The sequence below is a fragment of the Arachis hypogaea genome, chromosome 1, assembly GCF_003086295.3.
Source record: "Arachis hypogaea cultivar Tifrunner chromosome 1, arahy.Tifrunner.gnm2.J5K5, whole genome shotgun sequence".
NCBI classification, from domain to species: domain Eukaryota; kingdom Viridiplantae; phylum Streptophyta; class Magnoliopsida; order Fabales; family Fabaceae; genus Arachis; species Arachis hypogaea.
In genome coordinates this window covers 83,095,680-83,108,825 of record NC_092036.1, presented here as the reverse complement: position 1 = coordinate 83,108,825, position 13,146 = coordinate 83,095,680, and the positions used below count along the sequence as shown (strand labels likewise).

At 38.9% G+C, this 13,146-nt stretch overlaps 1 non-coding gene across 1 annotated transcript; it reads left to right on the top strand.

The window, feature by feature from the left end:
* The first annotated feature begins 254 nt into the window (after positions 1 to 254).
* LOC112715260 (small nucleolar RNA R71) lies at positions 255 to 362 on the top strand. The gene has a single exon (XR_003159589.1). It is a non-coding gene; the product is annotated as a small nucleolar RNA R71 (small nucleolar RNA).
* The last annotated feature ends 12,784 nt before the right edge of the window (positions 363 to 13,146 follow it).

Genomic DNA, 13,146 nt, shown 5'->3' with positions numbered 1-13,146 from the left:
AATAGTTTGTTCTGAGCTAATATGCAATTCAGAGTATCAATCTCAAGAACTCCGTTCTTCTGAGTTATCCCATTGTTCACAGGATTTCTTTCAGAAGTGTACATGAACTGGTTATTTGCAACCATTTCAATGAGTTCCTGGGCTTCTACAGGCATTTTCTTCAGATGAATAGATCCACCTGCAGAATGGTCCAATGATATCTTGGATAACTCAAACAGACCATCATAGAAGATACCTATGATGCTCCATTCTGAAAGCATGTCAGAAGGACACCTTTTGATCAATTGCTTGTATCTTTCCCAAGCTTCATAGAGGGATTCACCTTCCTTCTGTTTGAAGGTTTGAACTTCCACTCTAAGCTTACTCATCTTTTGAGGTGGAAAGAATTTAGCTAAGAAGGTATTGACAAGCTTTTCCCAAGAGTTCAGGCTGTCTCTAGGTTGTGAGTTCAACCATATACTAGGTCTGTCTCTTACAGCAAAAGGGAAAAGCATGAGTCTGTAGACCTCAGGATCAACTCCATTGGTCTTAACAGTGTCACAGATTTACAAAAATTCAGCCAAGAACTGATGAGGATCTTCCAATGGAAGTCCATAAAACTTGCAATTCTGTTGCATCAGAGAAACTAATTGAGGCTTAAGCTCAAAGTTGTTTGCTCCAATGGTAGGAATAGAGATGCTTCTCCCATAGAAGTTGGGAGTTGGTGCAGTAAAGTCACCAAGCACTTTCCTTGCATTGTTGGCATTGTTGTTATTTTCGGCTGCCATGTCTTCTTCTTTTTTGAAAATCTCTGTCAGGTCCTCTCCAATGGGTTGTGCTTTAGCTTCTCTTAGCTTCCTCTTCAGTGTCCTTTCATGTTCAAGATCAGCTTCAACAAGAATGCCTTTATCTTTGTTCCTACTCATATGAAAGAGAAGAAAACAAAGAAAGTATGGAATCTTCTATGCCACAGTATAAAGATTCCTTGATGTGTCAGAGGAAAAGAAGATAGAAGAATGAGGTAGATAGAAGAATTCGAACTTATAGAGAGGGAGGGGGTCCAAATTATTGAGGGAGGAGGAGTGTTAGTGATTAAATATAAAGAGATGACAGAGGGAATTTTCGAAAATTTTTTTAAAAAAATAAAATTAGAGTTTAAAACAATTAGTTAATTAAAAAGGTTTTTGAAAAAGTTGTTAGTGGCTTTCGAAAATTAGAGAGAGAGAAAAGTAGTTAGGTGGTTTTAAAAAAAAGATAAGAAGTTAGAAAAAGATTTTGAAATTAAAATTTGAAAAAGATATGATTTGAAAAAGATTTGATTGAAAGAGATATGTTTGAAAAGATATGATTGAAAAACAATTTTTTTTTAAAATTTGATTTTTAAAATTGATGACTTGACTAACAAGAAATTACAAGATATGATTCTAAAATTCAAATATTGACCATTTCTTAACAGGAAAGTAACAAACTTGAAATTTTTGAATCACAACATTAATTGTTAGCAAGTATTTTCGAAAATATTAAAAGAAAAAGGAAAAAGATTTGACTTTGAAAAAGATATGATTGATAAGAAAGGATATGAAAAAGACAAGATTTTGAAAAATTAGTTTTAAAACCTGAAAAATTGAAAAAGATTTGAATTGAAAACAAAACTACCTCCTTGGTGCTATCCTGGCGTTAAACACCCAGAATGGTATCCATTCTGGCGTTTAACGCCCAGTTGGCTACCTCGGGCATTAAACGCCAAGCCAGGTACCCTGGCTGGCGTTTAAACGCCAGAATTCCTTCTTCACTGGGCGTTTTGAATGCCCAGTTTTTTCCCTGTGATTCCTCTGCTATATATTCTGAATCTTCAATTCTCTGTATTATTGACTAAATTTTTTTTTTGAATTTTTAATGATAAGAGAGAAAAACAACAAAATGAAACTAATCATGAAAAACTAAGATCGAATAAACAATTCATGCAAGAACACTTTGAATGTCAAGATGAACATTAAGAACATATTTTTTTTTGAAAATTTTTAAGAAAAGAAAGATATGCAAGACACCAAACTTAGAAATTTTCATACTAGAGACACTAACAAATTGAGAATGCACATGAGAAACAACAAAAGACACAAAACAAGAGAATTTAAAGATCAGACACAGAAAATCATCAAGAACAACTTGAAGATCATGAAGAACACCATGCATGAGTTTTTGAAAATTATTTTGAAAAAGAAAATAAGAAACTCAAAGTTTTTAATAAGAATTCCAGGAATCATGCAATGTTAGTCTAAAGCTTCAGTCTAAAAAGATTAGACTTGGCTAACTAAGCTTTAGCAGGACATTACATACAACAGCCAAATTGATGGGAATCAACTAGCTCCTGTGATGATAAAAGCATCATCTGAAACTCTAGAATTCATTCTTAAAAATTCTGAAGAAGAAAATAAAAAGAAAAATACATAATCTAAGCAACAAGATGAACAGTCAGTTGTCCAAACCCGAACAATCCCCGGCAACGGCGCCGAAAACTTCGTACACGGAATCGTGATCACACACTTTCTTCACAACTCCGTGCAGCTGACCAGTAAGTGCACTGGGTCATCCAAGTTATACCTTACGTGAGTAAGGGTCGATCCCACGGAGATTGTCGGCTTGAAGCAAGCTATGGTCATCTTGTAAATCTCAGTCAGGCAGATTCAAATGGTTATGTGGTTTTGATAACTAAAAGATAAATAAGACATAAAATAAGATAGAGATACTTATGTAATTCATTGGTGGGAATTTCAGATAAGCATATGGAGATGCCTTGTTCCTTCTGAATCTCATCCAATCATGCGTACTCCTTTCCATGGCAAGCTGTATGTTGGTGGATCACCGTTGTCAATGGCTACCATCCGTCCTCTCAGTGAAAATGGTCCTCTACAGTTTCCCGCATGGCTAATCAGCTGTCGGTTCTCGATCATGTTAGAATAAGATCCATTGATCCTTTTGCACACTGTCACTATGCCCAGCACTTGCGAGTTTGAAGCTCGTCATAGTCATCCCATCCCAGATCATACTTGGAATACCACAGACAAGGTTTAGACTTTCTGGATCTCAAGAATGCTGCCAATTGATTCTAGCTTATACAACGAAAACTCTAATCGCACGGAATGGAATACTCTGTTGTTAGGAGAGGCAACCATGCGTTGTGAACCAGGAGGCCAAGAGATACACACTCAAGCTTTCGCAAATAGAATGGAAGTGGTTGTCAAGCATGCCTTCATAAGAGAGGATGATGATGAGTGTCACAGATCATCACATCCATCAGGTTGAAGTACGAGTGAATATCTTAGAACAAGAATAAGCATGAATTGAATAGAAGAACAATAGTACTTTGTATTAATTCATGAGGAATAGCAGAGCTCCACACCTTAATCTATGATGTGTAGAAACTCCACCGTTGAAAATACATAAGAACAAGGTCTAGACATGGCCGAACGGCCATGCCTTCCAAATAACATGAAACAATTGAAAAAGGGTTCAAAGACCTGATCCCAAGATCAAAGATGATCAAAGGATGAAAATACAATAGTAAAAGGTCCTATTTATAGTGAACTAGTAACCTAGGGTTTACAGAAATAAGTAAATGATGCAGAAATCCACTTCCGGGGCCCACTTGGTGTTTGCTTGGGCTGAGCATTGAAGCTTTCACGTGCATAGGCTTTTCTTGGAGTTAAACGCCAGCTCTGGTGCCAGTTTGGGCGTTTAACTCCAGCTTTTATGCCAGTTCTTGTGTTTAAACACGAGAAAAGGGTCTCTGACTGGCGTTTTGACGCCAATTTGGGCCATCAAATCTCGATAAAAGTATGGACTATTAAGCATTGTTGGAAAGCCCGAGATGTCTACTTTCTAACGTAATTAAGAGCGCTCCAATTGGGCTTCTGTATCTCTAGAAAATCCACTTCCAATGCAGGGAGGTCAGAATCCAACAGCATCTTCAGCCCTTTTTCAGCCTCTGAATCAGATTTTTGCTCAGGTCCCTCAATTTCAGCCAGAAATTACCTGAAATCACAGAAAAACATACAAACTCATAGTAATGTCTAGATATGTGATTTTTGCATAAAAACTAATAATTATATACTAAAAACTAACTAAATCATACTAAAAATTACCTAAAAACAATGCGAAAAGCGTATAAATTATCCGCTCATCAGTAGTATTAGGGGGATTTTAGGCTATTTTTAGTAACCCAGAAAAAAGGGGGGGGGGGGGGGAAGGACGCGTACGCATGCAGTATGCGCACGCGTCCATACGTGGATGGAGCACCGTACATTTTCTAGAGAGTTGGGCAACCCTTGCGTAAACATTAAGCTTTTAGCACAGACCCCATGCACACGTATGCGTATAGCACGCATACGCGTTGATTGCATTAAAAGGAAATGCACATGGACGTGCACATGCCATTTGCGCATCGATGCGCTGACACAGTTCCCAGGCCTATAACCCGAGAGTTGCGCCAATTCTGGGCTAGCACTAAGTCTCTGGCCCAACGCACCAGATGCAGACGTGCACAAGACGCTTCTGCGTCAATCCCTCTTTTTGCCAATCCACGTGGCCACGTACGGTGCGCGCACGTGTGGATTCAAAAACTTTAACCCATCCACGCGAGAACCCTAGCGCAGTCGCGAACCTTTCTCACCTCTAACACCTCCTCTCCCTTCTCTTCTCCCTAACCCCAAGCTGCCATAGCCGCCGTTGCAACCAACTACCGGCGACTTCACAGCTACCACCGTCAGCCTCCTCTCTCCTTCTTGCTTGCCTTTTTTTCTCCCTCTCACCTTTTCTTTTCCCACTTCCATCTCTCTTCCTAGTCCTCTGCCACCAAGCGCCGCCGCGGCCACCAGCTACCGCTGGCGAGCACCTCAACCCTTCACCCATCTGCCCTTGCTCTGAGTGCTGCTCCCGGCGCCGCCGTGAGGCCACCACCGCCACCGCTACTGGGTGGCACTGTCATCAACCATCCATTTCCTCTATCTTTTTGATTCTGCTTGCTGCTTCCAGGTTCCTTACTCCCTGCTCTGTTCTACTTTTCTGTTTTCAATTCTGTTAGTTAATTTAGTTCTTTGATTATGTTCATCTAGGTTAGTTAGATATGCATGTTTTAGTTGATCATAGGTTGTTAGGTAGCCAGGTTGTGGTTAGAAGATCCTAGGCCTGATAAGTGCTCCGTTTGTGTTTATTTGTTTGAATGTGCATGCTTTGCTGAGTGATGTTGGTATGCTATGCTGTTTCTGTTTCATGTGACTTGATTCTCCTGCTGCCTTGCTTGCTTAATGCTGCCCGAGTTATATGAATCCCTTGATTGCATTGCCTGCTTGATATGTTAAATTCATATAACTATTTTTGCTGCCTTTTGCCATCCAGGAACATCTGATTTACTGCCGGAATGCTACCCAAATTTCTAGAAATTGTTCTATTCTTCGACTTGCACCTTAGGCATTGAACTTGGCACTTTTGATTTGAGACTTACTTAACTTGCACCAAGTTCAATTCTTAGGTTCCTTTGGCATTTCCGTGGTTGCTTTATTTCCTGTGATGTGCATTGAACCACTATATGCTTTCACTTTTCAAGTTGAATCGAATGCTTTTCAACTCATCTTGAGCTTACCATTTGACTTTAACTTGGACTTTCTTTCTTGAATATGGTTCATATTATTTGTAATACTTGGTAGCTTCCACTAGTGTAATCCTTGTGCAATTCTTTTCCAACTTGCTTTTGGTTACACTAGTGCATATTTCATCTTTCGCACTCCTAGTATTGCAACTTTAGTGACCTTAAAATTGATTGATGACTTGCTTTCAACTAATTGCTCTTTTTGCAATTTCATATTTCATCGTCAATGAGTGTAATTTCCTCATGAATGTCAGTATGCTTGTTATCCTTTTCTTCTGCATTGATCTTGATTAAGCAGATAACCGTCATACCACTAATTTTGTCCTAGTTTTCTAACATCCAACTTGCTTAACATGCTAATTTTCCTTTTTAATTTTTAATTAACACTTTCACCATTCTTTTGGGTATGACGATTATTGAAGCTTAATAAACAAGCACTGTGCATATATTACTTGATTTCTTGGTTTGTAGCTTTTATTAACTTCTGATTCTTGATGCTTGCTTTCCATGTTTTCGTTCTTTTGACCTCACTTCATGAATATATCCTTCCTTGCTTTCTTTACTCTACTTGGCTAAGTTTTTATATTCTGTCATTTCCGTTTCTCAGGATGTCTGATAAGGGGAAAGTCAAGGCTACCTCTAGGAAGAGGAAGACACCTCAAGCTCCTATTCTCTCTCCTTATGCCAACTATGCCAAAAACCCACTCAATGAAGTGGATAAGGAGAACCAGCAGCTTCAGCCCACTGGCATAGCCAAATTTCCCAACTTGTACTGTGAACTATGCTTCCCGACCTATCAAAAGAAGAATCTAAACATTGAGAAGAAATTGGCCTTTCCCAATAACCTGAGGCGCCCCATGGAGGCCCGCATTTAGGGATTGGGCCTAGGTTTTGTTGATAGGAATTTGGGAAGCATAAACACTTCATGGGTCAAGGAATTTTACTACAACTTTTTTAGAATGACTCTTGATTCAGTTTATCTATGAGGCAGGCAGATCTTAGTTACTAAGGCTGCTATTGAGGATGTATTACATTGCCTACCTAAGACTGGTGCCACAGATGCTTATGAGCAGGCGGAGGTGGCAATGCACTGTATGACCTTTGATTATGATGCTTCGAGGGAGGTAATTGCCACACCGGATGCCCCTTGGGTGATGGATTCTAATAACAAGAATCCCAAGGGGATGCTGTTTGCTCACTTATCAAGGGAGGCTAGGACTTGGCAGCAGATTTTTGCCACCAATGTCATGCCTACTACCCACTTTTCTGAGATTCTAATGAACATGCTTGTCCTGATCGGCTGTGTTATGGAGGGAAAGGAGGTCTACTTTCCCTGGTTGATCAGAAGATACATGTGGCAAGCACACATCCGTGGCCTACTTCCATTTTCCACTATGGTCACTAGGATGGTTGAGTTAGCAGGTGCCCCTTGGAGGGACGATGAAGTGACACTACCACCCCTCGACGACGACGACAAGGAGGGTGTTATTTCATAAGGTACGTGGGTGCACGAGAAGCCCCCATCCCGGCGTGCATCTAGGGCTCGAGCCAGAGCAGCGCCAGCCGGACCATCCTCATCCTCAGCTGCAGCAGGACCATCGGCACCGGCAGTACCTTTTGTACCACCCCCAATACCCTAGCCGACTTATCTTCTACTCCAGTGCCTTTTCCGCTTTATGGAGCGGAGTGAGCACCACATTCTGAGATGCCTGGACAGAGTTGATCAGATGTTCATAGCACTAGGTGTTGAGACGCCACCTCTTCCCGCTTCTTCCACATCCGATGAGGAGGAGCAGGCTCAGCCAGAGGCACCCCCGCAGACATAGGCCACCTTGAAGGCACATTAGCCCCATGAGGAGCCACAGCCTCAGTCACAGCAGCCAGATGCGAATGTTGACCCCCATGTACCCGAGCAGTAGCATCGAGGACGATGCTTGTTTCTAAGTGTGGGGAGGTCAGCTTCGTCACCATTGATGGAGTTATCATCTTGGTGAACATTTCTGGACATTATCCCCTAGTTCATGTTATTTTGCTTTATTTTGCACTCTTTTTGAGATTATTGTATATACTAATATTGTGGATACTTTCATTTTGGTTGTTGCATACTTTTACTTTAGTTTTTGTACTTTGTATTTTATATTCCATATTATAGTCAGATTTTCTTTATATAGTTGTTATAGCTTTTTAGTTGTGATTAGAAAAGTGTTTTGGATTGTTGGAACCTAGTTGACCCTTTTTGTACATGAAATTGGTTTTGATTGACAAAAAGGGGTAAACTAAGGAATTCTTGTAATTCTTTAATCACAACATTGCATTTAGGATAAGTCTAGTCAAAACAGTGAGACTCTTCCAAGAATTTTTCTATAGGGCAACACCCCAATTGATTGAAAATTTTGTGGTACTTGCTTGAATTCTATATCTTGTGAAGCATGTTTTGAGCTAAGAACACAAGCAAGTGAGATTTGAGCCTATTAATGTGGTTACATCTCATAACCACTAATTTTTCCTTCTTGTGTGTAATTGTTCTCTTTCTATGATTGTGATCCTAAATTTGTTTAATTCTATATGTCCAATTATTCCTTGTATTCATGCATCTATATGATTGAGGCCATTATTTCATTAGCCTACTTACCCAAATAGCCTACCTTTTACCTCCATTGTTAACAAATTTTGAGCCTACGCTTAACCCAATTGTTCTTTATTTTAGCACATTACAAGCCTAATGTGAAAAATAATAAAAGTCCCTTATTTGGATCTTTGGTTAGCTTAGGCTAGTGAGAGTGTTTATTATTCAAGTTTGGGGAGGTTTGGGAACATTGGTTGGGATAAAAGGGGTGGTCTATATTTTCTATATTTGGGAATTGGATGCACACTCATGTAATGACTAAATGTATAGACCCAATGCATTTATGTTCTTGAGAAAAAGAAAAAAACAAATGCAAAAGAAAAGAAAAGAAAGAAAAAAATGGAAAAAAAGGGAAAGAAAAAGAAGAAAAAGCAAAAAAAAAGGGGGACAAAATGCCCCAAAGTAAAGTTCAAATAAAAGAGTCAATGCATAAGTGTTGTGAAATGAAAAGAAAATACATGAGTGTGTGAAAAGTGAAGGATGTGTAGTTAGGTTAGTCTTGAAATTGTATAGGTCATTGTATAGGTTAGGTGGGAAAGTCTAGGTTAATCAAAGATTCAAATCTTAGTCCACTTGACCATATATGATCCTACCTTGACCCTAACCCCATTACAACCCTTGGGAAAGACCTCATGATATTTGTGTGCATGCATTGAACAATTGTTGATTGTTAGATGAAGAATAAATTTTGGAAAGCATGATTAAGAGAGAATTAAGTGAATCAACCCCTAAACACATGAGTGACTAGAGCGAATACACATCTGGTGAGGGTTCGGTTGCTCAATTACATGTTTTCACCACTATCATCTATATTCATGCAAGTTTGTAAATCTTTTTGATAATTCAATGCAATTGTGGGTTTGGTTTGGTTTAGCTCCTATTGATTTATCCCTTGTGCTTGCATATGTTCTCTTGGAAGTAGATTTGTTTTGACCAAGCATTTGCATTCATATAGATAGTTACATTTAACTAGGTTGCATATAGTTTAGTTCCATTGAATAAAATGCCATACCCCTTACTTCTTTCTTAATTTAGCATGAGGACATGCTAAGGTTTAAGTGTGGGGAGGTTAATAAACCCCATTTGTAGGGTTTATCTTGTGTTGAATCTAAAGCTTTTTCTATCAACCTTTCTCACATTTATTCAATGAAAAAGCATAGTTTTGTGATTTCTCCTTTAATTGTGCTTATGTGTGAAACATGCTTTTTAGGTCTTTTATTTGATAATATTAATCTTCCTTTGATTCCACTAGATGCCTTGATGTGTTTGTTAGTGATTTCAGATTGAAAAGGGTTAGGAATGGATCAAAGGAGTGAAGAGAAAGCATGCAAAGTGGAGAAATCATGAAAAGCCAAAGATTTGAGACAAGTCCATGGACGCGCACGCGCACTAGACGCCTATGCGTGGATCGCTTAAAACCCCATAGATGTGTATGCGTGCTGTGCGCGTACGCGTCGATGCTACCACATGATTTTTAAGTGAATTCGTGCCTAGCAAATTCACAGAAGGTGTGGAGGCCCAATCTGAACCCATTTTGGCCCCAAAATGCACAAAAGGACTAAGGATTGAAGGGAAAAGGAGGAATCATTCATTCCATCATTAGTTACCAATTAGTTTTAGTTTTGGGTTTTAATTTCTAGAGAGAGAAGCTCTCTCTTTTCTCTAGAATTAGGATTAGGATTAGGTTTAATTCTTCTCTAGATCTAGGTTTAATTCATGCTTTGATTTACTTTTCCTTTATCATCTCTTGTTCCTCCACTCTTCTTCTCTCTAGTTTTGTACTTTAATTCTTGCAATTCCTTACTTTTATGTTGATGCACTCTTGTTCTTCTACTTCTCTTGTAGTGCAATTTATGATTCATGTTCCACTATTGTTGATTTGATTTGTTGATTGTTAATTTCTTGCTATTAGTAATTGTAGATTTACTTTTTCTTGCAATTTTATCTTACTTTCCTTTGATGCCTTCCAAGTGTTTGATTAAACGCTTGAAAGGATGCTAGATTAGATTTTCTCCTCTTGGCCTAGGTAGAGTAATTTGAAATACTTGAGTTATCTAATTCCTTTGTTGATTGACAATTAGAGATTGCTAATTGGCTTGAATGCCACTAAAGTTATTCTTACCTAAGGAGTTGGCTAAGACTTGTAGAATCAAGTTGATTCATCCACTTAACTTTCCTCCATGGTTAGAGGTTAACCAAGTGAGAGCAATGAATAATTCCCATCATAATTGATAAGGATAGCTAGGATAGGATTTCTAGTCCTCATACCTTGCCAAGAGCTTTGTTAGTTGTTAGTCTATTTCCTTTGCCATTTATAATTCTTGTCTATTATCTCAAAAACCCCAAACATACTTCATAACCAATAACAAGAATACTTTATTGCAATTCCTAGGGAGAACAACCCAAGATTTGAATACTTCAGTTATTAATTTTAGGGGTTTGTTACTTGTGACAAACAAATTTTTGTATGAAAGGATTATTGTTGGTTTAGAAACTATACTTGCAACGAAAATTTATTGTGAAATTCTGGACCACACAAAAATCTCAATCATCATGCTTCTAGAAGGGAAAATCATCACTTTGAAGCTAAATAGGAGCCCAGGTTATGACCCTAAGTGCCTCAATCTGGTGGGGAAGGTAGTAACAGATAAGAAATAAAGTTTAAAGTCTACGAAAATACTCTTCTTGGATTATGGAGGAACCCAACAGGGGTGGGAAGAAACAAAATCTTGATATGCTTTAAGGACAGATCAAAAGAGAAGGAGATCTTAGACAACGGACCATGGAACATCAGGGGCAACCTTCTAAACTTGCAACACTGGTCACAAAGAGAGTCTATTTTTTGAGGTAAGGCATGATCTCATGGAATTCTTGATTCAACTGCATGGGTTTCCTGAGGATCATATGAGGGATGAAACGACTATGGTAGTAGGAAATATGGTAGGGCTGGTGTCCGAAATAGAAGATCCCTTAGTAGATGGAGTGTTGATGAGAAACTACCAAGATTTAGAGTTGCCATTTACATCACCAAACCCTTGCAAACGGGCTTCTGGCTGGCAAGAGACAACCTCCTAGAGACTTGGATCAGCTTCAAATATTAGAGGCTGCAAGATGCTTATTGCCTAAACTGTGGCATAATAGGTCATGATAAGAGGAGCTGCATAAACCCAACTGCCATGGCAAGCTGGGATCCAAGTAAGCTAAGATACTCGAAGTGAATAGGAGTTAGACACGTTAGAGCCTTGAGCAGCAAAAACTCAGGGAAGAGGGAGGAGTTTGCTGAACATGCAGATGACGAGGAGGACATCCCAGCACGTGGAGTACAAACACAAGCCATTGAGGATAGGGAAACCCAAGAAAAGGAAGGCAGTGAGAATATCTAGTAGTCAAAAAGTACAGATGAAGAGGAGTGGACATCTAGGAGAAAGATCACAAGAAAAGAGAAAATTAGAGGTGGAACAGAGGGACTTATGGAAGAAAGAATAGATTATCTATTCTTATAAGTAAAAAATGCAGAAGAAGGGCACCTAAATGTCATCAATCAGCTCTTAGATCTCGTACAACACATCAAAGAGGGAAAAATAATAGGAGATGGGGAGATAGGTGGTGTTTTTAATTTGATTAATAGCAGCTATAATTCTAGATGTGAAGTTGGCATTAGAAGATGATGAAGATGAGGAATCATAAGAAATAAGCCCTGAACTCAATAGAACTAGGAAACAAAATTAATGGAGGACATGAGAGAAAGGCTGAAGCTCAAAAGGACAAGAACATCATTGGAGCCACCAAGAATTACTAGAGAAGAATGGAGTGCTTGATAAATCCATATTTGACGATATATTTTGGTTTGATTTGAGTGGATTTCATCACATAAACCCATATTTAGTCATTCAAATAGCATACTTTTATGTTCTCTCCCTAAATTGAGCCTAATTGTGAAAACATGCTATTTTGTGCTTAATTTAATCAATTTTATTGCACTTTCATCCCATTCGATGCCTTGATGGTTTTGATGAGTGATTTCAGGTGTAATAGGTTGGAATGGTTTGATAAGAGTGGAAGAAAAGCATGGAATTGAGAGGAAACATGAAGAAATCAAAGGAGAAGCACACAATGGCGTGTGCGTACGCAAAACCTTCTATGCGTATGCACAAGAACCACTCAGCCATGTGTGCGTACGCACAACCCTCATTGCGTACGCACAAGAAGAAAATAAGCAAGTATGCGTATGCACAGGTCCCAGCGCGTGACTCATTTAATGCAAATCGCTGGGGGCGATTTCTGGACCTCCAAAGCCCAATTTTGGACTTTCTGAAGCTGATTGAGTGCTATATCAAAGAGGGCCTCCTTCCAAAGCCCAGATTCTTGTGCGTACGCATAGAAAGTTGTGCATACGCACATCAGTGTGTGCTTCTCCTTTGATTTTCTTTATGTTTCCTCCCAATTCCATGCTTTTCTTCCACTCTTATCAAACCATTCCAACCTATTAAACCTGAAATCACTCATCAAAACCATCAAAGCATCAAATGGGATGAAAGTGGTATAAATTTGATTAAATTAAACAAAAATAGCATGTTTTCACAATTAGGCTCAATTTAGGGGAGAGAACACAAAAGTATGCTATTTGAATGACTAAATGTGGGTTTATGTGATGAAATCTACTCAAATCAAACCAAAATATATCATCAAATATGGATTCATCAGTACTTCCCAAGAGGAGGAATTGAGAGCAAAGAGAACAAGGAAGAATGATGAAGATGAAGAAACGGAACACACGAGAGCTGAGGCACAAAATATTAACAGAAGGGAGACATTAGGAATCAAGAGCATGGTTGAGGAGGCGGGCCTAATAATGCATGCCCATCTTTAGTAGTTTTTAGTTGTTATTTCTTTAAAA